Consider the following 24,195-nt stretch of genomic DNA (forward strand, 5'->3'; position numbering starts at 1 on the left):
CTGAATTCCTTGAAAGATAGCTGTTTACAAGAGTGCCTCGACCTCTTGCTTTCTTTGCTGCTCTCTAGGTTGCACCATATATCATTTGGTTCTACATGCTTCTTTCTCTTGGTATTTCTTTTTAGGCTGCCAGATCCTGCCATGTCCATTCAAATCTAAAATTGTCTGAAACTATCTAAGTAACAACAAATCTGCTGTGTGAATAAAATCTTTATGGAGAGCTGCTAGGTTTCCAAGGCACATGCATAATAGAAATTCAGTATCACTTCATTTGAGTACAGGCACTGCTAGCTGCATATCATGGAGTCCCACAAATTGTCCTATGAAAAGAAAGATTATGACAGAAAGACAGCTCTATGTATAAGAGTCTACTAAATGCATTCCACAGCCAGCTGTGTGAGTCACTTTGGGGAAAAATGCATATGAATACACATACATATTAGAAAGGCTTCTAACAATGATCTCATTCTGTATCAACTCTGAAATACTTTTAAAAAATATGACAATTTAGCTGAATTATCTGGAGAAGATATTTAGAAAGGCTACCTGAACCTGAATTGTGTTAATTCCATAGCTCTGTGACACATAGCAGATTTGGTTATCAGAGGTTCCTAAGAACACTAATTTTTTTGGCCTCAAAGTGTGCTTGCAGACCCTAAATTCTCTTTGGAATCAGAGTTTGTAAACTATCTCTGAGTGGAGCTGAAAATGGTGAGGCATATTAAATGTTGATATTACATGAAAATATGCCACAAATGAATGGAATGATATCATGTCAATTTGTCTAAGCTGGGCTTTGGCTGACAGAAACGCTTAGCATTTCTTTGGAGAATGTGAGTGCAATTTGGGAAGTATCATGAAATCCAAAATTAAATAAATTAAGTTCAATGTTTTATTATAAAGAATTCATTATGTATTTCTTCCTATTCTGACTTCACTGCTATTTTTAATAGAATACAGAAAACCTGCTACACTCCAGTAGTCCTCCATGATAATCACACCAACAGCTCCTACTTCATCTACTGTCTCTTCCTGAGTACCCATAAAGTCAAATAAAAGCAGGATTTACTGGAAGTAAGCACAACCATGTTCTGTTAATATAGTTAATATATTAATCAGTAGCAAGGGAAAATGCAACAACACATATTTTAATATGGGCTGCCTGAACCTACTGCAGACCTCAGATCTCTTGCATTGCTGATCCATCCTGAAATCCATGTTACCCTGTCCTCACCACTATTGGTTACCTACAAGTGTAGGTAACTTACAGTTACTTATTGTAAGTAACAGTAAGTACAGTAACAGTAAGTAACAGTAACAGTAAGTACAGTTACTTACTGTAAGGTACCTTACAGTGTTCCTGCTATGCTCAGTATCTTTTTTTGGTATACTAATAAAATTCAAGTCCACTTCTTTCTATAAAATATTCAATTGTGTTCTGTGCATACCTTATTCATATACTAGTGTATATATATTTCCTTAGCCGTGTCTAAATATTAAGCAGAAAAAAAAAAAAAAAGGTAAAATTATCCAAAGCTGACGCATGGCTCTACAAAGTATATCTTATGGGTAAATGAAACAAGCAAACAAAAAGGAGATTCTATCCCTTCATTACTACCGTAATCCTTCTGGTTTAATTCTTTGGGACTTTCTTTGTAGTTTCTTCCATAATTAAAAATTGACAAAAAATAAACATGCTCAATATTATTATTACTTCAGAAGTTCAGTACTGACAAATAACCAATAAATTTGCATTGTACATAAAAATGTTTGAGGTAAATGACACCTGGGTTTGTAGTGAATGATATCTTTCTGGCCGTACTGTTCATTAGGAGAATGATAGTAAGGAAAAGACAACTTAAAAAAATTCTCAAGTAGAATGATCATCTTAATGGATTAAATTATCAAAATGTCATTCTACAGCTAGCTGAAGACTGATTTGATGTGATATTCCTGAAGAAGACGACTTCTGACCCAGGTGGCCTCAAACAGAAAAAGCAAACTAGAAAAAGCAAACAAAGCTTTTGACTTTGTCAAGGGATAGCTGAGGCTGTAGAATAAGCAATTTAATTGTGGAGAACACTTTCTGGTTTTTAGCATTCAATTTCAAAGAGCTGAAAACTTTGAAATGCAAGATTATAGGCAACTGTTCAGCAAAAATGCAGTGTCCCTAAATAATGTTTGCAGTCAGGGTTAGCATGAAAAATCATTATGGATGAAAGTTAGAAAAAACATCTATTATTTCCTGCATGAAACCTTTAATAATATTTAATTTCTGAACATTATGTATTATGGATTTTTTTTTTTTTTAATTTATCCAGGAAAGCGACATTTCAGTACTGGAAAACAATTCATAGAATCATTAAATCAGAGAATGATTTGGGTTAGAAGTAACCAGCCCAAAGTAGAGGTCATCTAGTTCCAAGCCCCTGCCATGGGCAGAGGCACCTTCCAATAGACTGTTTTGCTGGTGGGTTATCTTGCTCATACTATTGAGCCTTTGTTAAGGGTGAAATCTTTCACTTTGCAAGTGATTGTTACTGTCATGCAGGCAGAAAAACACCCAAAATTTTGCACAAAGGCAATATATCTGCAGAGCCATTAGGCTAGGTAACTACCTTGGCCTAGTTGAACTTCCTGCTGTATTTAAAACAACAAGTGCAGCTTCCAAAACGAGCCCACTTTCTTAAGTGCACAAATATAGATTTAATTGTGTTCTTTTAATTATCCAGTTTAAAAATGAGCCAGTGATCTTACAATCTAATAAAACATAATAATGCTTTATTAAAAATTCTAAGTGATTTTTTTTTTTTGGTAAGGAAAATTTCATCTCCTTGAGAGCAATCTTACTGCTCTAACAGAATTTGATTAATGGTAGAAACCTTAAACCAAAATTGCTTCAAGTGCTTCTTTGAAAGTGAAGATAATTCCTTCAAAGTTGGATTTTTTATGTTTTGGGGTTTTTTTGCTTTTCTTTGTGTGTTTTCAGTTTTATCCCATTCCTTCATGGATCTTGGTCTACAAAAGTCACAAAGGGCTTTAAGAGATTTGAGATCCAGTGTCATATTACAGTTGCCTTTCATGCAGACTGGATTCTAACCTTTCATGGAGATTGACTAGCCCTGGTTTTAAGACTAGAAACAAGCATACTTGGTGTTTAGACTTTGCATCTTTTCCTTGCACAACAGAAAAATAATTATCCATAAACAGTTCCGTTGTCAGTTGAGAGAACTCACTTTAGCAAAGCAAACAGGATTTGGCTCTTATTTCTGTGAACTCTTATTTCTTAAGCAGTAATTAAAATTCCTTTCAATTATCCCCTATATGAAATAGAGAAAACCCTCATCCAATATGGTATTTATATTCCTTGTATTAGCTTTATTTATTCATCTATTTTAAACCAACAAGTTAGGCAAAAATAACCTTGGTAAAATGCATTTCATGTTGCTACTTTTTTAGCAAGACAGTCATATGAAATTCAAATAAAGGATCATTCTCTTAGAGCAGAGCAAACGATAGCAGCCAACTTCAGGTCAGTCCTGCCTCTTGAGGTACAGAATACTTGATATACTTCTAGAAAGCATTACTGTCTGTGTCTTGCAGACCTGGGAATTCAGCACTCTTAATACTCTGTACACTACTATTGTACTCTCACTGCTCAGTCCTCCATATTTGTTTGGGATTTGTCCGTGTGTGTGTGTGTGTGTGTATTGTTTTTTTGTTTGTTTATAATCTTAATCATAAAACCACATTACATTTTAGCTTTTAGTATTTAAAAGGTATGGTATTTCATCCTGGTGCTTAACAGACATCCTTGATAGTCTCAAGCATATATAGCTTGCTTCTTCTGTGAAGATATCTCCTGAAATGCCTGCCTACATACTGCCACCATTACCCTTTTCATGATACCCCACTGGGAAGAACACTGCCTGGGGTCATGGAGGACATTCAGCTTCTCCAAGGCACTTTGCTCAGGACTATAAAGGGGCACTTATATGCACCTATGTAGTCCTCTATATAGGAAGGAGACTTGTGCCTGCATTTGTATTTCAGAAGAATTTCTGCCTTCATCACAACAATCCTTCAATACTTTTACATAATAAACTTTTATATACAGGTTGTACAAGTTTGTCATTATGTTGATGGATATCCTATAAGTCAAATGGAAATACGTGAAGTTTTGCTATTAAAATGCAGAGATGGTGCTTATGGTATGACTGTAGAGATGCTGGATCTATATGTAATTTGATTGCATTAGTTGAGAAATTTGTAACACTTGTGCTTGAGAAATTATGCATTCAGAGGTGGATGAATACTGATAGAAATTAAAAAAGGAGGCATTTATGAAAGAATTAACTTTTGAATAAAGTTGTAAGACAACAAAATGAAAAAGTCACAGGCACTAAACATTTCACATAGATATGGAAAATTATCATATTGTCTTGTTATTTAAATTTTTAGGACAACATTATAAATAACTCAGTTGCAAAAGATAGTATCAGTATGAGAATAGGAGTGATGCATAAGATGAACTGGAAAGCATGCTTGTGAAATGTTTCAAAATATTTATAAACTGATTTTTATTTCAGATAGCTTTGAAATTAGAGACAAAAGTTGTCCTAGAAGAAAATACAAAATATCATGTGACTAATTGGTGTATATCTTAAATTTTAATTCCTATACTTTGGGAATAAGTTTGTTAAGAATAAACTATGGAGCAAAAATTGTTTCATCTACAGTCAGAACTATTTCAAATTTTTTTTTTTGAAAATTATGAAATACACTTGCTTACATGTTTCTGGGAAAAAAAAAATAAATCTGTCAAAAGTCTTGTGCCTATTCCAGTCTTCAGGACTTTTTAGAAAGATCTGGCAAGATTGTTTCACAGTATCACAGTATGCTAGAGATTGGAAGGGACCTCAAAAGATCATCTAGTCCAATCCCCCTGCCAGAGCAGGAACACCTAGATAAGGTCACACAGGAATGTGTCCAGGCGGGTTTTGAATGTCTCCAGAGAAGGAGACTCCACAACCTCCCTGGGCAGCCTGTTCCAGTGTTCCGTCACCCTCACTGAGAAGAAGTTTCTTCTCAAGTTTAAGTGGAACCTCTTGTGTTCCAGTTTATACCCATTACCCTTTGTCCTATCGTTGTTTGCCACTGAGAAGAGCCTGGCTCCATCCTCGTGACACTCCCCCTTTATATATTTATATACACTAATAAGGTCCCCCCGCAGTCTCCTCTTCTCCAAACTATAGAGACTCAGCTCCCTCAGCCTTTCCTCATAAGGGAGATGCTCCACTCCCTTAATCATCTTAGTTGCCCTGCGCTGGACTCTCTCCAGCAGGTCCCTGTCCTTCTTGAACTGAGAGGCCCAGAACTGGACACAATATTCCAGATGCGGTCTCACCAGGGCAGAGTAGAGGGGAAGGAGAACCTCTCTCGACCTACAGACCACCCCCCTTCTAATACATCCCAGGATGCCATTGGCCTTCTTGGCCACAAGGGCACAGTGTTGGCTCATGGTCATCCTGCCATCCACTAGGACCCCCAGGTCCCTCTCCCCTACACTACTCTCTAACAGGTCGTTCCCCAACCTATACTGGAACCTGGGGTTGTTCCTGCCCAGATGCAGGACTCTACACTTTCCCTTGTTATATTTCATCAAGTTACTCCCTGCCCAACTCTCCAGCCTGTCCAGGTCACGCTGGATGGCAGCACAGCCTTCTGGCGTGTCAGCCACTCCTCCCAGCTTAGTGTCATCAGCAAACTTGCTGATAGTACACTCAATTCCCTCATCTAAATCATTGATGAATATATTAAATAATACTGGTCCCAATACTGACCCTTGAGGCACTCCACTAGATACAGGCCTCCAACTAGACTCCGCCCCATAGACTACAACTCTCTGGCTTCTCTCCTTCAGCCAGTTTGCAGTCCACCTCACTACCTGATCATTCAGACCACACTTCCTCAGTTTAGCTATGAGGATGCTGTGGGAGACTGTGTCAAATGCTTTGCTGAAGTCAAGGTAGACCACGTCCACCGCTCTGCCATCATCCATCCACCGTGTTATTTCCTCATAAAAGGCTAGGAGGTTGGTCAAGCATGACTTCCCCTTGGTAAAGCCATGTTGACTGCCCCTCATCACCCTCTTATCCTTGATATGCCTTAAGATGACACCAAGGATAAGGTGTTCCATCACTTTCCCAGGGATGGAAGTGAGGCTGACCGGTCTATAGTTACCCAGGTCCTCCTTCTTGCCCTTTTTTGAAGACTGGAGTGACATTTGCTTTCCTCCAGTCCTCAGGCACCTCTCCATTTCCCAAGACTTGGTAAAGATGATGGAGAGTGGTCTAGCAATGACTTCCGCCAGTTCCCTCAGCACCCGCGGGTGCATCCCATCTGGACCCATGGATTTATGGATGTCCAGATTGCTCAGCTGGTCTCTAACCCAGTCCTCATCGACTAAGGCAAACTGCTCCATTGACCTGGCTTCATCTGAGGTCTCAGGAGTACAGGGCTCTTCAGGACTGCCTCCGGCAGAGTAGACAGAGACAAAGGAGGCATTCAATAACTCTGCCATCTCAGTATCTTCTGTCACCAGGGCACCCATCCCGTTCACCAGTGGGCCTACCTTGCCTCTGGTGTTAGTTTTATCAGCCATGTATTTGAAAAAGCTCTTTCTGCTGTCCTTGACCCCTCTCGCCAGATTTAATTCTAAGGAGGCCTTAGCCATCCTAGCTGCCTTCCTACATTCTCTAGCAGCCTTATATTCCTCCCAAGTGGCCAGCCCCTCCTTCCATGACCTGTAAACTCTCCTCTTCCACTTAAGCATACCCAGCAGTTCCTTATTTAGCCACGCAGGTCTCCTGGCCCTCTTCCTTGACTTCCTACCTGTCGGAATGCTCTGATCTTGAGCTTGGAATAAGCAATCCTTGAATGCCAACCAACTATCTTGGGCCCCTTTACCTTCAAGCAGCCTTGCCCATGGGATTTCCCCTAGCAATTGCTTGAAAAGGCCAAAGTTTGCCCTGCTAAAGTCCCATTCTGTCCCACATCATCACCGGAAGATGGAAGAACTGAGGAGAAGATCACTTGAGCCCCAGACTCTTTCACCATCCGCCCCAAGGCCCTGTAGTCTTTCTTCATCCCCCTCAGACTGCGGGAAGCAGCTTCCCCCCCACCTGTCTGGAAGACCAGGTAGTAGTCTGTCGGGTGCACCAGGTTGGGTAGCGCTCTGGTGATATCCCTGACTCTGGCTCCAGGCAGACTACACACTTCCCTATGATGAGGGTCAACTCTGCATATCGGGCCCTCTGTTCCTCTCAGAAGGGAATCGCCTACGACAATGACCTTTCTTTCTTTCTTATCAGAGGCAGTCTTGAGGTGCGAAGTCGACCGCCTTTTCCTATGTGACCTTGTAGGCCGGCCTTGCTTCACATCCTCACTTACCTCTCCATCAAGATCCAGGGCCTCAAACCTATTACGGAGGGGCACCTGGGGAAGCAGGGTAGGAAGGGAGGAGGGTTGCCCACGACTCCGAACTGGATCTTGTTTCCAGCCCTCATCGTTTTTTTGGTCCCCTACCTCTGCGTGACAGCTACAGGGCAGGGGCTGTCTCGGGTCATCCCCCTCTGTCAGAGAAGGCAGGCAGTCCATCCCCTTTTGGGGGATGTTTCTCTGGACATCTTTGGAATTTTATGATATGCAAAAGTGGTGGAGGTGACTTTGTGTTAATTAAGTCATTCAATTGATAACAAAACTCAAAAGTATATTCATTAGAAAATACTCAACTGACAAGAGATTTAATGCCCAGTGGGGACAAATGCTTTAATGTATTTAAAGAATTTTAGAGACTAATCTTGTCTTATCATTGCGAGTAGCTCTACTGAAGTAAATTGCACTACACATTTTTACATTTAGAGACCTGTGTAAAAGTACAATAGAATTATTGAAGTTCTTTAAATTAACCTGGAGCTTAATTATGTAGCAGGGTCTGGATCTGGAACTAGATTTTAGTTTGAAAATTACTGCATGCTCATATTATTATGGATAGAATTTGATTACATTTGACTGTACACTGTATCTGAGCTCAGTAACGTAAGTATCTGAAATAATATACATCGTAAGTCTGCTATGGTTATCCCTATGTCAGTGTGATAAAAAAATACTTGTAACATCTTTATTATAAGCTTATTGTGGTATCTTGAGTCCATTTAAATCTTGCTGTAAAAAAATTAACAAAAATTGTGAAGTGATAGACAAATATACTTAACCATTTTTGAAAATGGAATATTCAGAAATTTAAAATCTTAATATCTGTTGAGTGCCATTTCTTACTTGCTTTAGTAAGTAATATTTTATTACAGTATTTTCTGTAGTGGAATTAGGAATTTTTGTATGTGGAATTCTGTTTCCTATCTCAAAAGTTCAACAGAGCTTCAAAATCAGTATTGGTATAAACAGGTATTACTTTAAAGTCTCAAGAGTTATATTTAGGGTATGAGATTTATATTTATGTGCTTCCATACCATTGCATCACTAAATATCCAGTTTGAACCTTTCATCTAGGATCTCTTGAGATCTCAAAGATAATTCAGTACAACTAGGAGATTTTATTCTTGGTTTCCATACACAGGCAGGTTTGCCAAGAGCAGTGGTTGGTTATGGTGGGAAGACCTGTTGAACTCTTTGGTAAGTCCATCTGAGTTTAGAGCTCCTAATTCCCCACATACATGATTGGATGACTCTTGATTTTGTTGCATGAATTTCTCAGATTCTACATCTTTGGTTTTCTCATCAACCTTTTATTGGAAATTTTTGCATAAACAAAAAAATACTTATGAATTAGGCATGGCCTAAATTCTTAGCTTTTTTGTGTTTATGCTTCTCTTAATTTTGACATACAGTGCATGTACTCACAGGAGGATTTGTACTAAGAAGCATTATACTGCAGTACTCTAAGAAAGAAAGAAGGTTTTTAGAAAAAAATAAATTTAGCATTCACATATTTTTTGTCTTGCAAGTTTTAAATGTTTACCTTACAATGGCATATCAAGTATAACTCAAAGTAGACAATAAAGTGGTCATTTAGGATTAATTATTATGATTATGGATACACATATAGTAACTTTTAAAGTCTAATAAATTTTACAACAATATAATGTATATTGTGTATTGCTGTTCTGCTCCTCTATGAAGGAGAGTGGGTAAATAATTTCGCACTGCATAAAATGCATTGGATATGAAGGACACTTGAAAATTATTTAGTTACAGATTTCTCTGACCAGGCTTGCAAAATGGCATATATTATGTTAATGGGCAAGAATTTGAAAATGAACTTGAATATTAAACACAGTAAGTTTGGGTTCTGACATGAGTGCAGGCATGGTTGGTGTACAGCATAGAAAATAGATTCTTTTTTAACCCTTTCATATCTCTTACAGAGTAAGATATTGTCTATGTCAGAATACCCATGATTATAAGTGAAATATCAGACTACCATCGGTATTGCTATTAAAGTCTAGTCCCTGCTATATGAAATCCCACAGTTCATCTTGTTTTCCTCCACATCAGTGCATTTCTAAGTCAGTTGTGTTGTGCTCCATTGGCTAAAATATGTTCAAGTGCAGCACTTTACTGCTAATAATCCTTGGAGATGAGCTGCTTCTGCCACTGCAGCAGCTTCGCACATCCTTCAGGAAGTGTGCAGAAATGGTGAGCACCCTTCTCTGGAAATTGGTCATGAGTCACGTACAGTTCACTGGTGATTGCTCAGTTTGTGGTGGAGGCATCTGTCACAGTTGTAATCATTACTGAGATGTGAAAGACTAACAAGCACATTATGTGCTCTCATCTTCAGTATGTCAGACATGTCATCATCTTTTGGCCAGTTTTTAAGCAGTTTCTGAACTGTGTGATAGGGGTAGACACATGCTTGGCCATTTTATTTGGCTTCAGCCAAAAGCAATTAGAATTACATGACATTAATAGCGCTCTAGTCTTGCACAAGGGCTGACTGGTCATCCTGAGAAGACACACTGCTTGTTACACAGGGAGGGTACTGTGCTCCCCATCCTTGGAGGTACTCAGCACTAGGGCCTGAACAACCCTCTGTGTCTTTGGAGTTGGCCCTGGTTTTAACCAGAGAATTAGATCAGGTGACCTCCAGAGACTTCTTGCAAATGAAATTACTGCATGTTTCCATGACTGTGAGCACAGCTAGGTATGGTCATACTTGTGCCTTTCATATCCACAGAGCACAGAAGCACCAGGGACCAGATTACCCTAACATGCGTGGCACTGTTTCCTGTTTTGTTCTGCACCAGACCTTTCATATAGAGCATAGAAGACACATGCTTCATCATCGTTCCCCAGCCCTACAAGCAGCTAAACTGAATTGCATGAGAGTGGATCATCAAACACAAGAATTAAGATGATCCCCTCTTGTGATTGTGTGAGACCATGAAATCTATGTACTTATCCCACTAGTCCTCTAAACAGCTATACCTCTGCTCCTTCTCCCTAATTTGGTGAGCAGGCACTGTGTTATGAGACCCTGGTTCATAGGCCACAAGTATGGGTTCTTCTGCAAAAATTAGTTGCTTTTCTTTATAATATAGGTGTGTGACTGAGCCTTTTCCTGACCTCTAGCTCTTCCCATATGAAACAGAAGGATTCCGTTTAAAATTTGATTTTTATTCTTTCATGGACTTTCATTTCATGTGGCATCCCTAAATAGCAGGTATAGGGAAAGCAGATTTACCTGAGAGTGTCTACAAATGCTGCTTTCCTGCTCAGCAGACTTGGTGGCCTTCACAGCAGAGATCATGGCAGATCAGAAATGTACAGAAAGGCATATTTATGAATACATTTAGCAGGTTACTAACTGCAGCTTCTGCTGTAGTGAATAATGTTTGGGAAGGGGAGGTAGGAAGGTGTGCTTTGGATAATTTTGTAAATCATACTGGTTTATGTGATACCTCTGAAAACTCTTAACAGAGCTAAAAATTTGGTTAACTGGATATCTAGCATGACTTCATAAATATTTATTAACAATTACTCTAAGGTTTCTTCATTTGCTTTGAGGGGCATGAAAATGGTTCTTCCAACTGTCAAAGACAGGAACTACACTGGCTGTTGATAACCTTGGGCTAGCCGAAAATTTTAATTTTGGCCCAGGTCCTAACTAGGCATATAGAAGAAGAGAGAACTTGTGATAAATGTAATGGATTCAGTTTTTCCTGCAATGAATGGTCAGCCTGGCTGAGGGTCTTCATGGGGTCTCAGAAGGACTTAAATGATGAGCACAACTGTTAGGAAAGAAAGAACATTTCAGAAAGCTACTGTTGATAAGTAGTTAAAGCTGTTCAAAAGCAGCTGCTGCTCTGAATGTGGAAGCGCACCTGTGAGTTGTCAGACTCACAGCTAATTTGCTGCTGAAATACTGCACTGGATTATAGATAGCTACAGACGTACTAGCAATGTGGTGCTGTATGTACTCCATCCTTTCACTTCTCGGTTTGAGAATGACTTGTGGCTGGAGCCATATTCTTTCTTGAGAATCAGGAAAAAGTGGCTTAACCCCTTATTTAAAAAATGTTTGATTATTTATTAAAAGGTTTTATGCAAGCTCTAGGGTTTATGAAATGAGATGTTAATTCCTGGCTGTGTTTTACCTTTAATATTTAATAATAGGGAAAAAGAAAAAAAAGCCCAAACATTAAAAATCAGAAAAAGCTGATATGTACATGTTTTGGTTGGTCTCCTACTCAACCGTCAATACACATTTAAATGAAACGTCACATTTTGCATTCAGACAAAACATTGGCTATCCTGAAGAGCCGCCTCTGCAGTTTCAACATGCAGGAGACTAATAGTTAACAGTAAACATTATTTCTTTCTTTCTTTCTTTATTTCCCAGAGCATATTTTCACCAAAAGAGAGAAGCACTACAGTAGAACGAATGTTTTAGGTCATTTATTTTGTTTTTGCTTTGGGTCATTTTGCAGAACCACTTCTGCTCTCTAGCGTTAAAATGAGAGCCACTCTACTCCCTAGATATCACCCAGCAGCACTTGGGGGCTCTTAATGATTAATACCATCACAGTCCAGCCACAAACCTTTCTGGCGCAGATAAAGCCAGGCAGCAAGCACGCTTGACACTTTTAATGTATAATTAAGTAGAAAAAGTCAGCACTCAGTATGCAAATTTTTCAAAATGATAAATGATGCCATACAGCAGTAGGGATTGATTTGGTGTAAATGAAACTAATTAAGAAAATGTCAAACATAATTAATAAAACAGGTTTAAGCTGCAAAACATTGTCAAATAAATGAATGAGGAGGCATTGGCTCCCATTGTTTCTGCTTTATTTAGGGCTTGTGTTTAGCTTGTACTCTGGTCCTAAATGCACTTTCTCTACCTCACACCCTCCACTACCAATTCCCAGAGAGGGGGAAAATAAATTTGCTTGTCTCTCCACTGACTGCAGAAATTAATTGCAGAAATCTTGTCCCATCCAAGTGTTACATTCACTCACAGGACATTAACATAACTAATTTGAAAGAACCCAAATGACTGCATAATAGAGCACTGTCAGTATGCCTGACAGTCTTTGGTCATATCAAATTAGCTTAGTTTTCTAATTGAAATTTTTTTCTTAGGACTCTCTTTATAATTTCTTTTTGTCAGCTATTCATTTTTGATAAGAACAAAGGTTTTATAATTTACAAAAGAGTGCTTGACCTATAATTATTAGGAGGAAATTAGGGGAGGTAGAAAAGTCAGATTTAGTCCTGGTAATGATGCTAGAGACCTTGCTCCCTCTGGGGAGACTGAAGAATAATGGAATCTTCTATTTTTATGGGCGACTTGTGCACTGGCACTGACTCTAACTGTGAATCCGCTTTACCTTGCAGATCACTTGCTTAACGCTAAAAGTGCCAACAGAATCACAGGCCATTATTCCAAATGTCATTCTGTGCCAGTGCCATTTCCACATGCCCTTCCCTTCAAATGAATGAATCAAAGAACATCTGCCAATCCTCTTATCTCGTCCTCGTAAATCTCCTTTTTTAAGAGTTTCACAAAATGAAAGTAGTACTTAATTTAGGTAAATGGGGTCACTGGTAAGATTTTTGTTTTAAAAAAGTAGCACTAGGATTCTTTTTTAAAAAAAAATGTTACATAGCCTGACTTTTCACACATATTTTGTTTTAGAGCAGAGGTTCTTCTCCAGCACTCAAGTTGTCCTTTCTAATAATTTACTGTCTCTTTTTGCATATCAGATGATGTGCTTTCAGCAGACAATTTAGAAAAAAAAAATAGTCAAATATCTTCCTGTTATCACTTCCCTAAGTTCAGGTTAGTTATTTCCACTTTTACACAGTTTTCAAGTTAGAAGTATGAATATATATATAGCAGTGTTTACACACATTTTTCTATGAAAATAGACATGTATGTATGTCAGTAATATATATATAATATGCATATATAATAAACATATAGAGTCCATATTAAAACTGTACACTCAGATTATATATCTGTATATGTGCAATTTTATATAAATCATAGAATCACAGAATGGCTAGGGTTGGAAGGGACCTTAAAGCTCATCCAGTTCCAACTCCCTGCCATGGACAGGGATACCTGCCACTAGATCAGGTTACTCCAAGCCCCATCCAACCTGGCCTTGAACACTGCCAGGGGTGGGGCATTCAGAAATAAATACATACGGTATGTATTCACCTAATGGATGTTGGACTTTTTGCATTTATCCTACAAATCAGAGAGGTCAGGGCAGAATTTGTGGGTGAAATATTTCTAAAACATCATAATATTTTTATGTTACTTTTGATGATTTTTTTTGAAGCTATTTCTTAATATTGGTATGAAAGTTTCTATTTCAACAGTAATATGTATACTGCTAAGTTTGTTAACATTAATTATTAAAACTGCTAGAAAGAACAGTGTAGAAAATAGTCATATTTAGTTTCTCTTGATGAGGAAATTAAATCATATGGAAATAAAATTAGGTGTAAAAATTTTTTAAAATCTCTGTTATAGAAAACAGTTGTAATAATTTATTAAATCAGTAACAGCTTTTTTAAAAGACACATACTTTTACTTGAGGACATATGATACGATTGTACTTGTGGTATCAATCAGCTCTGTAATAACTCTGCTTAGAAGCCTTGTGGTAGAGATTAAACTTCGTGAGCCCAGGTGGCTTTTGGGAGCCACCACATCCAGGTCACATTTTCTTTTTCTACAGAAGAAATTGCAGCTATCCCAACCATCAGGGTTGCTCATGAGAGGTGAATATCAGAGGCTGAGCATCAGTCCCAGGAAGGCTGTATATGTTTGCCCATGCTTTGGAAGGCACTTTCCAGCTCTGCCTTGGGTGTGCTGGCTGCGGTGTCTCAGAGGGTCAGTCAAGGGCTGCAGGGGCCTTCATGGATGTAGTAAGGGGGATTAAATATATCCTGATTTATGAACTGATCAACAGTCGAGGAATTAATCTCCTTTTCCAGATCATGCAGCACATAAGATACTCCTGGGACTTCTGTTTCCAACTTCTTCACGTTATACTTAAAGGTCTTATACCCTTACATTACTTATTTGCAATAAAATAAAAGGTATACCTTTTATTGAAAATATATGTTTGAAATGAATTAAAAAAATCAACTTCATTTTAATTCTTTAAACCTGAGAACTCATTCTCCCTTAAATCCCATTTTCCAATTTCCAGCACCTACGTCAAAATTTGTAATACTATTTCCCCAGCTGAGGTGATGGCAATTACATCATTTCTCAAAGGTTGCCTGTAAAATAATTCAGAAGAACTAAATTTCTCATGAACATTAATATTTTCTAGATTTTTCCTACTTTTTCGGGGGTTCCTATCAGCTGACTTAAAACTTATATCTCTTTTCCAGTAATCGCTAGGTGAAGTTGTACAGCCTCTTTAGTATCAGAGTAACAGGTTAAATAATGAGACTCCCTACCTCTGATCTTAAAGTCTGTTTCCTTACATACAAATATTTTAAGTTGAACATTGGCTATATGTTTAATGCATATGGTGTTTCAAAAAAATTGTTGTCTCTTACATCTGACTCTTGCACGGCTTTATTTGTCAAGTAACATCTGTTTGATTTCTTCCAGATTATATTTATCAGAATGCATATTTTCCAGAAGCAGAAAAAGAATATTTTTCTAATATGCTCTTTTGTTTCTTCCAATGTGGTGTGCATGTAAATGCAAAAATGGAAATCATTGAGAATCTTGGGATTTAGGATTGCAAGCATGTTTGAGGACTGTGCTTGGGTTAAGTGTGCTTGCTTAACTACAGGAGTACCTCTATAGACCTTTCCAAACTCTTTTGTTGTCTACTGGTATTATTCCTGGCTTTTTAGGTTTGTGCTTACACACCCTGGCTTCTTTCCAGCAGCTTACTACAATTTGTTCTATTACAGTAAAGAAATTAAATGATCTCATATTTTTCTTAATATATTGGCATCAGGGGAGAAAGACAGACTTCTTCATCTGAACTGATCCTCTATCCTTTATGATTCATGGAAGCTTTTAGATTATTTCAATTATTGTAATGCCAGGTTAGATATTACTTGCTCCATAGAAGTGCTTATTTGCTTCCTTGACTGTAACTGTATCTTAGTATGACAAGATCAGATTCAATCTGCCAGAATCTGCCAGTGCATTATTTGAGTAATGGTTGCAAATATCACTGAGAGGCCATTCTACACAAATACTTATAATTTTAGATTACATTCATCAGTGTTTGAATTTGTTTTAACTGGATCTTAAAGTTTAATGGAATGGATTACCTTCACAAATGCTTCAGATTTACGGTTCCTGCCTTGACTTTATGAGAAAGATAATCCTGTGTGATCTTCACATGGACAGCCAGTGGGGAAAAAATTTCTGTATCTATCTGCCTAGAAAAGTGGACCATTGGACTGTCATTAGCTCTCTTTCTACATATAAACTAAACAAGTGAAACACAAAATTTTCCTGTGATGACACATGTATATGCATATAGATATATATCATATATATGATATATCTGTATTACATAGGATATCTTTTTTATTAACACTAGTGTAGCCAGCAGGACCAGGACAGTGATCATCTCCTTGTACTCAGCATTGGTGAGGCTGCACCTTGAATCCTGTGTTCAGTTGTGGGCGCCACTCTACAAGAGAGACATTGAGGTGCTGGAGCGGGTCCAGAGAAAGTCAATAAAGCTAGTGAAGGTTCTGGAGAACAAGTCTTATAAGGAGCAACTGAGGAATCTGGAGTTCTTTAGCCTGGAAAAAAGAAGGCTGAGGGGGGACCTTATCACCCTCTACAGCTACCTGAAAGAAGGTTGTAGCAAGGTGGGGGTCAGTCTCGTCTCTCAAATGACAAGTGATAGGATGAGAGGAAATGGCTACAAGTTGTGCCAAGGCAGGATTAGATTAGACATGAGGAAACATTTCTTTACTGAAAGGCTTGTCAAGCATTGGAACAGGCTGCCCAGGACAGTGATGGAGTCACCATCCCTGCAGGTATTTAAAAAGACTTGGGGATGTGGCACTGAGAGACACAGTTTAGTGGTGAACTTGGTAGTTCTGGGTTAATGGTTGTACTCGATCATCTTAGAGGTCTTTTCCAACCTGAATGATTCTATGATTCTATGATATCATTTTATATATAAGTGAGGGCATATGTATGTATAGCATTACCCTCAGATACTAGTCCTTGTTGAAGCACTCATTAAGGCACAGACCACTAGAGAATGGGGAGGTTTTTTGTGAAAGCTCACTGTATGCTTGTGGGGCTTTGAGGCTCTTCATAGGATCCACTGTTGCTTATCAGTATGGTCAATGAGGTGTTTCAGCCAGACTACATTTGAAAAGCTTCTGGAAGATTTTTGAAAAAATTACAGTATCTGCCAAAATATGAGCATGCTGTCTGGAAGTTCATAAATCCACTTTCAGATTCACAATCATGCAGCTGTCGTGGTTTAAGCCCAGGCCGTAAATCAGAACCACGCAGTCCACTTCCCCCCCCACCTTTCTTCCCTCCGCTTCTGGAGAGATGGGGAGGAGAATCAAAAGAATGCAACTCCCACGGGTTGAGATAAGAACAGTTTAATAACTAAGGTATAACACAAACCACTACTGCTACCACCAATAATAATAATGATAAAGGAAATAACAAGCAAGAGAATACAACTGCTCACCAACCGGTACCTCACCCCCACCCTGCCATGATCCAGCCCTTCCGGGCCCCCAGTTCTACATCCTGGGCATGACATGCTGTGGTATGGAATACCTCTTTGGCTAGTTTGAGTCAGGTGTCCTGTCCCTGCTTCCTCCTAGCTTCTCCTCCTCCCTGGCAGAGCATGAGACTCACAAAGTCCTTGGTCAGTCTAAACATCTGTGTTATCAGCTCCGTTCCCAGGCCGAAAGTCAAAAACACAGCGCTGCAACAGCTACTAAGAAGGAGAAAAACTGACTACTGCTACTGAACCCAGGATACCAGCATACCCTGCCAACACCTGGTTGTTATTTTATCAGACAGGCAGCACTGTAGAAGCCTAAATTGAGGTGCAACAGGTGGAAGTAAAGGACATTGTAGTGGTTTAAGCCCAGCCAGTAACTCAGAACCATGCAGCTGCTTGCTCACTGCCCTCACCTTCTTCCTACCCCAGCTCCTGGAGGGATGGGGAGGAGAATCGCAAGAATGTAACTCCCATGGGTTGAGATAAGAACAGTCCAGTAACTAAGGTATAACACAAATCACTACAGCCGCCACCAATAATAATAATGATAAGAGAAATAACAAAAAGAAAGAATACAGTTTCTCACCCACCCACCAACTGATACCCAGCCAGACCTTAGCAGCAACCTGAGTCTTCCGGGTAACTGCCCACAGTTTATATACTGGGCATGATGTGCTGTGGTATGGAATACCTCTTTGGCTAGTTTGAGTGAGATGTCCTGTTTCGGCTTCCTCCCGGCTTCCCCTCATCCCTGACAGAGCATGAGACTGAGAAAGTCCTTGGTCACAGTAAACGCTACTGAGGAACAACTCAAAACATCGGTGTTATCAGCATTGTTCCCAGGTTGAAAGTCAAAAACACAGCACTGCACCAGCTACTAAGAACGAGAAAAATCACTGCTACTGCTGAGCCCAGGACAGAGATGCATTTCATTCGTATTCGAGGATTCATAACTGTATATATATAGTTTCAGCCAGTGGATTTTAAGTGGATATATCGTAATATAACACGTTTTTAATTATGTTTACTTTAAAGAAACTATGAATGAGTAAATAAATGTACTTTACGCTCTATCAAAAAGTTGGTTTTGGCTTTGTTCTTATCATCATCATCATCATCATTATAATCATCAATAATAATAATAATAACAACAACAACAACAAGAATAATACAACAACCCCTAATTTCTGTTCCTCAAAATAATGTGAGCATGTCATGAAAACAAATAACTTAAAAGCTTGGAAAAGGTTTTTCTGTAATAATTAAATAAATAATAATAATAAAGCTCACATATACATTACCTTATTGCCTCTTTTTCCCCCTAGGTTCTGATTTAATGAAACATGCCATTTTTCTACATTACTAACTTTCTTATTCTGAGAACACCATGGAAATAGAGGCTTATATAAGTATTCTTGATAATATTGCTTCATTTACAGTTTTCAGAAATCCTTTACACAAGAAATCTGATGACAAAGACAGTCAAAACAGGAAAAACAATAGGAAAGTTTATGACGTATAAAATGAATTCTTCAAAAGAATTTTCTTTCGAAATGCCAAGGGTTATAAGTCAACTATATGCAGCACATATTACTATTTATTACCTTGCATTTGGCTAAAATTCATCTCTTTTGACAACTTTGGTTAAATCATATTACATATTTCATAAAATATGAGTGCTGGACCTTTTTCTGAAGACTACTTAGCAAGTGAACTCATTGCTATTGGCTTCATCCAGGTTGCCATAAGCTCCCTTAAGACTGGGGCTTTTGCTAGGTCCTGTAGCAACCGACTTAAAGAAACAGTATTTGTAGAAGACATCTGCAAAGAGCTGATGTCTTGTCCAGTTTTCAGAGCTCAGATGGAAAGCTAAACACAAATTAAGATATGCAAGTTTCATTTTTGAGAAAATTGACTTTTGTGTGTGTGTGTGTGTGTGTGTTTCATTTGAATATGTTCAGAGCCCCTCAGAATATACAACTTTATAGTTAGCATATTTTTTATTCTTGAAGTCTCATTATTTTACAGTGAGGTTACTGAACCTAGACCACATAGTGCAGATTACCCAGCATACTATTAATCAAAATATACATGGCAAATGGGATTCAAAACAGTGCCAAACAGACATCTGCTTTTAGCAGGGAATAAAAATGCATTTAGCTCCTTTATTAAAACTTATTATGGGCAATTTATTTTTAAACTATCTCTCTAACACCATTAACTAGCATATAATTTAATGTACTCTCAAGCAACTTGACTTTTATATTTCCTTCAAAACATTAATTTGCTTTTGCAAATTGATGTAAAATATGCCTTTGACCCCTGGAATGATTCAGACCATTAACAATAAATTAGATTATCCTTTAAAACAAGATCATAATTTGTATTTTTATGTTTGGATGGAAAAATAAGAGTCTGCCATTTCTGTGAGTGAGATAATACCACTTACAAGGAAATAAAACTTGGAATAGTTACAATTCTGTATTTGGTCCATTCTTATCTGTGGCAACTTGAAGGCACTTGCTTCAGAAAATTTTCAGGCTACTCGCATATTTTTAACAGATTAAATTGGGAAAGTTTTTTGGTTGATTTGGATTATTTAGTTTCAGGAAATGGCCATTAGGCTAATGTGCTCTCTTGCTGAAGTCCCACCCTTCAGTGTGACAGGGCATTCGGTTTCCAGAGACCACAGAAAAATACTCTCCAAGGACATGCTTATTTTTTGAAAAATAATGCAAAAGACAATTTTTCTATTCAAAGTCACTCTTTGAAAATCTTACTGTTTAACTAAGGCACATGGTACTGTGATGCATCTGAAGATGCTCAGTAATTAGTAGGCTTAGCTATCACAACTGGCCTTGTTTATATGGTGGTTCCTCCTTTAACCCATAAAGGCTGAGCAGAAGAAATGTCAGAAGAAAACACCTGAACACATATGACCTCAGTTTGACAGGGCTGATTGCTGAAAACTGTAACTGACTAGTATCCTTAGTGTGGATATGTCCCAGGAGGGGAAAACTCCCCTGCGGGTTGTGTTACATTCATGTTCCCCCTCAGGTCCCAAGGATCCACTTGATAAAATCTGAGATCCTGATGCAAAGCCTATGGAAATGAATTGCAAGACTCTTATTAACTTTGATGGAGGCCCTAAGGGCTAGCTTCAACCTCCTTATTTGCATTGCATAGTGACAGAAGCCTCTCTCAGCAAAACATTTAAATACACACTTAATTTAGGCACATGAGCAACAGAATGTATTGTTATGCAACTGGTCTTGCTGATCACAGTTAGAGAGGTGCAGTGAGGTGAAAAATTCTGGTTGCACACTACTTTGCCATTTTGTTCCTGAAGAAACAAAAAAAAAGACACAGATTTATAACTCATTGGAATTATAACTTTCATCTTAGGAAGTGCAGCTGTACTTGTAGTTTCTATTACAGTCCTGTGTAGCGAAAAGGTCTAGAAACCTTGGTCTCATTATCCGCCCAATTAATTATAGTTGGGCTTTTTCTAAAAGATTTATGTAGTTTTTATAGTCTTTGTCAAAGGTGTGGAGTGTGGGTTTTCAATTTATCCCACAGAAAAGCTCCACACCGATACATATCTTGATGTTCAAAGTACATCTTACTACTACACAGATATTCAGTCATTAGTATGAACAGCAAGTCACTTCAACTACCCACATAAGGTGGTTCTCAATTTGCAAGAATCACTTAGATTGCATGACAAAAATATTTGCAAAAAAAAAAAAAGGTAATACTACACAAGCTTGCACCACAGAGTCACCTTATTTGATTATTTATTTCAAGAAGGGTTTTTCTCTTGCAGAAACCCAATTTTAAAGTGCAGGTGTTTTCATATTTCAGGCATTTCAAATGTTCAAAATATTATGGTAATCCTTTTTATTATCTTTTCATGACTTAGAGCATTCACCGTTCTGACATGAGATTACAAGTCCCAGGTTGGACAGGCTTGGAGCAACCTGGTCTAGCAGAATGTGTCCCTACCCGTGGCAGGGGGTTGGAACTCTATGAGCTTTAAGGCCCCTTCCAACCCAAACCATTCTATGATTTTTTGGAAAATAGGACATTTTCATATTTTTTTTTTTTTTTACCGCCTTTGCATCAAAATGCTGCTCATAGACCCTCAGTTGCTCCCAGTTATTTAGAAAGCTACATTTTTCTTAAAAAAAAAAAAAAAGGAAAAGAAGAAAAGCTATTCTGATTTTTAAACACTTCTGTGGTATGAAAATTTAGTATTCCTCACTATGCAAATTTGTTACACCACAATATATGCATTTGCTTTTGAAAGTAAGAAATTCAGTTTTTAATGGGCATAGAAATTGGCATTCAAAGCAGCTATGACCATTCTCCAAGAGGAACATTTCTGCAAGCTGGATGCTGCTGAAATGCTGGTTCTGCTATGCTGTTTCTTTACTCCTAGAAACAAACTATGTGCAGGTTACAGCTAATCTCAGTTTACGGCAGAACAGAACAAAGGTCTGGGGGAAAGTCTGTGAGCCTCACTTAGTAAATCAGAGTGTGCGGTCATTTGTTTTATATGCCAAAAAAGGGATATAATAAACTTTATTACAGGTGCTTGTTCAAAATATTATCTTTTCCCCGTATTTCCACAACTTCTTCTCTAAAAATTCCAAGCATTAGCAGCTTCAAGAAACAGATGAGAACACATCTGGAGATATATTTATAAAAAATTTCATTACCTGTCACTTACATTTGTTTATGCATAAGAGGTTATAAAGCTGATTAAATACAGAAAGAACAGGAGTTATCTTTCTACTTATGTTTCAATGTCAATGCAGGAGGGGAATGTGTAACTTTTTTTTTCACGCACTTCACTTAGTATAGAGTAAGCCATCAACCCATGTTCTGGGCTGTTTTATTGAGCTTGGAAAATGGATCTTTACAGTGCTTGCATGTCTCTTTTCCCCTAAACCATCCAGCCTTGACATCACCAGAGATTATACCCTTAGGGTATGTCCAACCTCCCTAACGCCTTGTAATCCTCATTGTTTCACTCATAAGCAGATCAGTATTGAAAGAAGCTTCTTATTAACTTTTAAGCAGCCAAATTCAGATGAAAAGCTAATCTATTCAAAGCAGTTGCTCCTCGAAACAGGTCACACCATTTACTGTTGAATTGAAATAGGAAGTGACTAATGAGATAAACTTTTGCTTAGGAAAGTTGTTCCAATGTTATTCCATGGCTGTTGTGAGCTGCTCAGTGGAGCAAGTTGTCAGCTATCTTTCCTTTTCTACATTTATTCAGCAGCCTGGTATTCAAGTTTAGACTAACATAAACATAGAAAACTGCTTTCTTATGAACAAATGGGTAACCAGTTAGTTTTTTAATATATATAAAAAATATATTTAAATATATAACAAGCTATGCTGTGCTTTAGTTGTAGGATATATATATATATTTCTAATTCTTTTAATATAATGTGGACATGCACATATAGACAACATTCTTATACAAGAGCATTTTTCAGTTTGCTTGTTGGGTATTTTTTATTTTAGTGAAAGGCCACTTTTATAGCTTGTCACATCAATTAAAAATTTCAACAAAGATATCATCAAATAAATGTACATGTTAGTTGGGTTTTTAATTTTGTTGGTTGGTTGACTGGGTTTTTATTTAACCAGTTTTATTATACTTCTGGGTCTGGTAATTGTATATTTAAGCCTCATCTTGCACTTTCTGTGTCCTGCAAAGAATGCATAGCAAAATGTAAAGATAGTTTTCTTGTGCTATCTTGGAATCTCAGGCCAAATATTTCATTTTGATTTATTTAAAAATAGCAGTGGAAATTCCTTTCAGTGTTAACACTGTAATCTGAATGCAAACTTTACAATAGATGCAGAATTTTCTCAAACATTGTTGAAATTGACAGGATGTTTATGACAAAATATATAAATTATATATAAAGATTATAAATAGAATATATAAACAAAATATAAAATTATAAGCAAATCAATAAAACATTATAATCTGTTTCTGAAGATGATAGTGAATGTGCCTGCTTCCCAGAACTCATGCAGCTCAAGCACAAGTCAGTTAAATGGGTAAAACCAATCAGGAGAAGAGGGGGAAAATTCTGATTAAAAGGCCTTTTTGTTCTCTTGAAAACTGAGTACTCACAATGAAGTTAAATTAAGGAATCATTAGCTCCTGCATGTGATTTTGTAACTGGAACAGCCATGGGGGCTGCTGGGAGTTTTTTTCATGTTTGTGGCCTATTTCTCCAGCTTAAATGGTTCAGAATTTAGCCCTCAGGCGGTGATGTACCTGGTTCAACTTTAAACCCTAGTTTGTTGCTATTCAGGTAGCTTTCTCCATGAATTCATTATTTTTGCGAAAGTACAGACACTGAAGCAAAGGTTTCCCTGCAAGGGCAAAAGCAGATTTATTACTAATGGAAATGGACTACTAATTCTATGTTCACCCTCATAAAACTCCTGCAGTGCAGCAGGGAACAGAAATTAAAGAAACATTTGGAAGGTCAGCAGCACTGGAATATTGTAAAGAACAAGGACTGGATTTCAAAGGGTGAACTGCAGAAATGTAAAATGGATATCTAGTCTCAACTCATCTAATATAACTTCCGATATACAGTGTTGTTGCATATGGAAGAAAAGGTCCCCTGCCAAGCAGAGCAAAAATAATCTACTAGAGTGCATGAAAACTTCCTTACTGGCAAAAGATGCCAGTTTTTCTAGTAACTGAATTTAGATTTCTAGATCTGTGAAGTGTATTTTAGCCATTATAGATAATTTTTGGAAAAAAACCGCTCACAAACCCAACAATAAATTTACCAAATCCAAGTATTAGTCCATCCTGGTTCAAACAGTACATATTACAGATTTCCTTATTCTGCACTTATGGTCT

Source organism: Psittacula echo, assembly GCF_963264785.1.
Source record: "Psittacula echo genome assembly, chromosome: Z".
Taxonomy (NCBI): Eukaryota; Metazoa; Chordata; class Aves; order Psittaciformes; family Psittacidae; genus Psittacula; species Psittacula echo.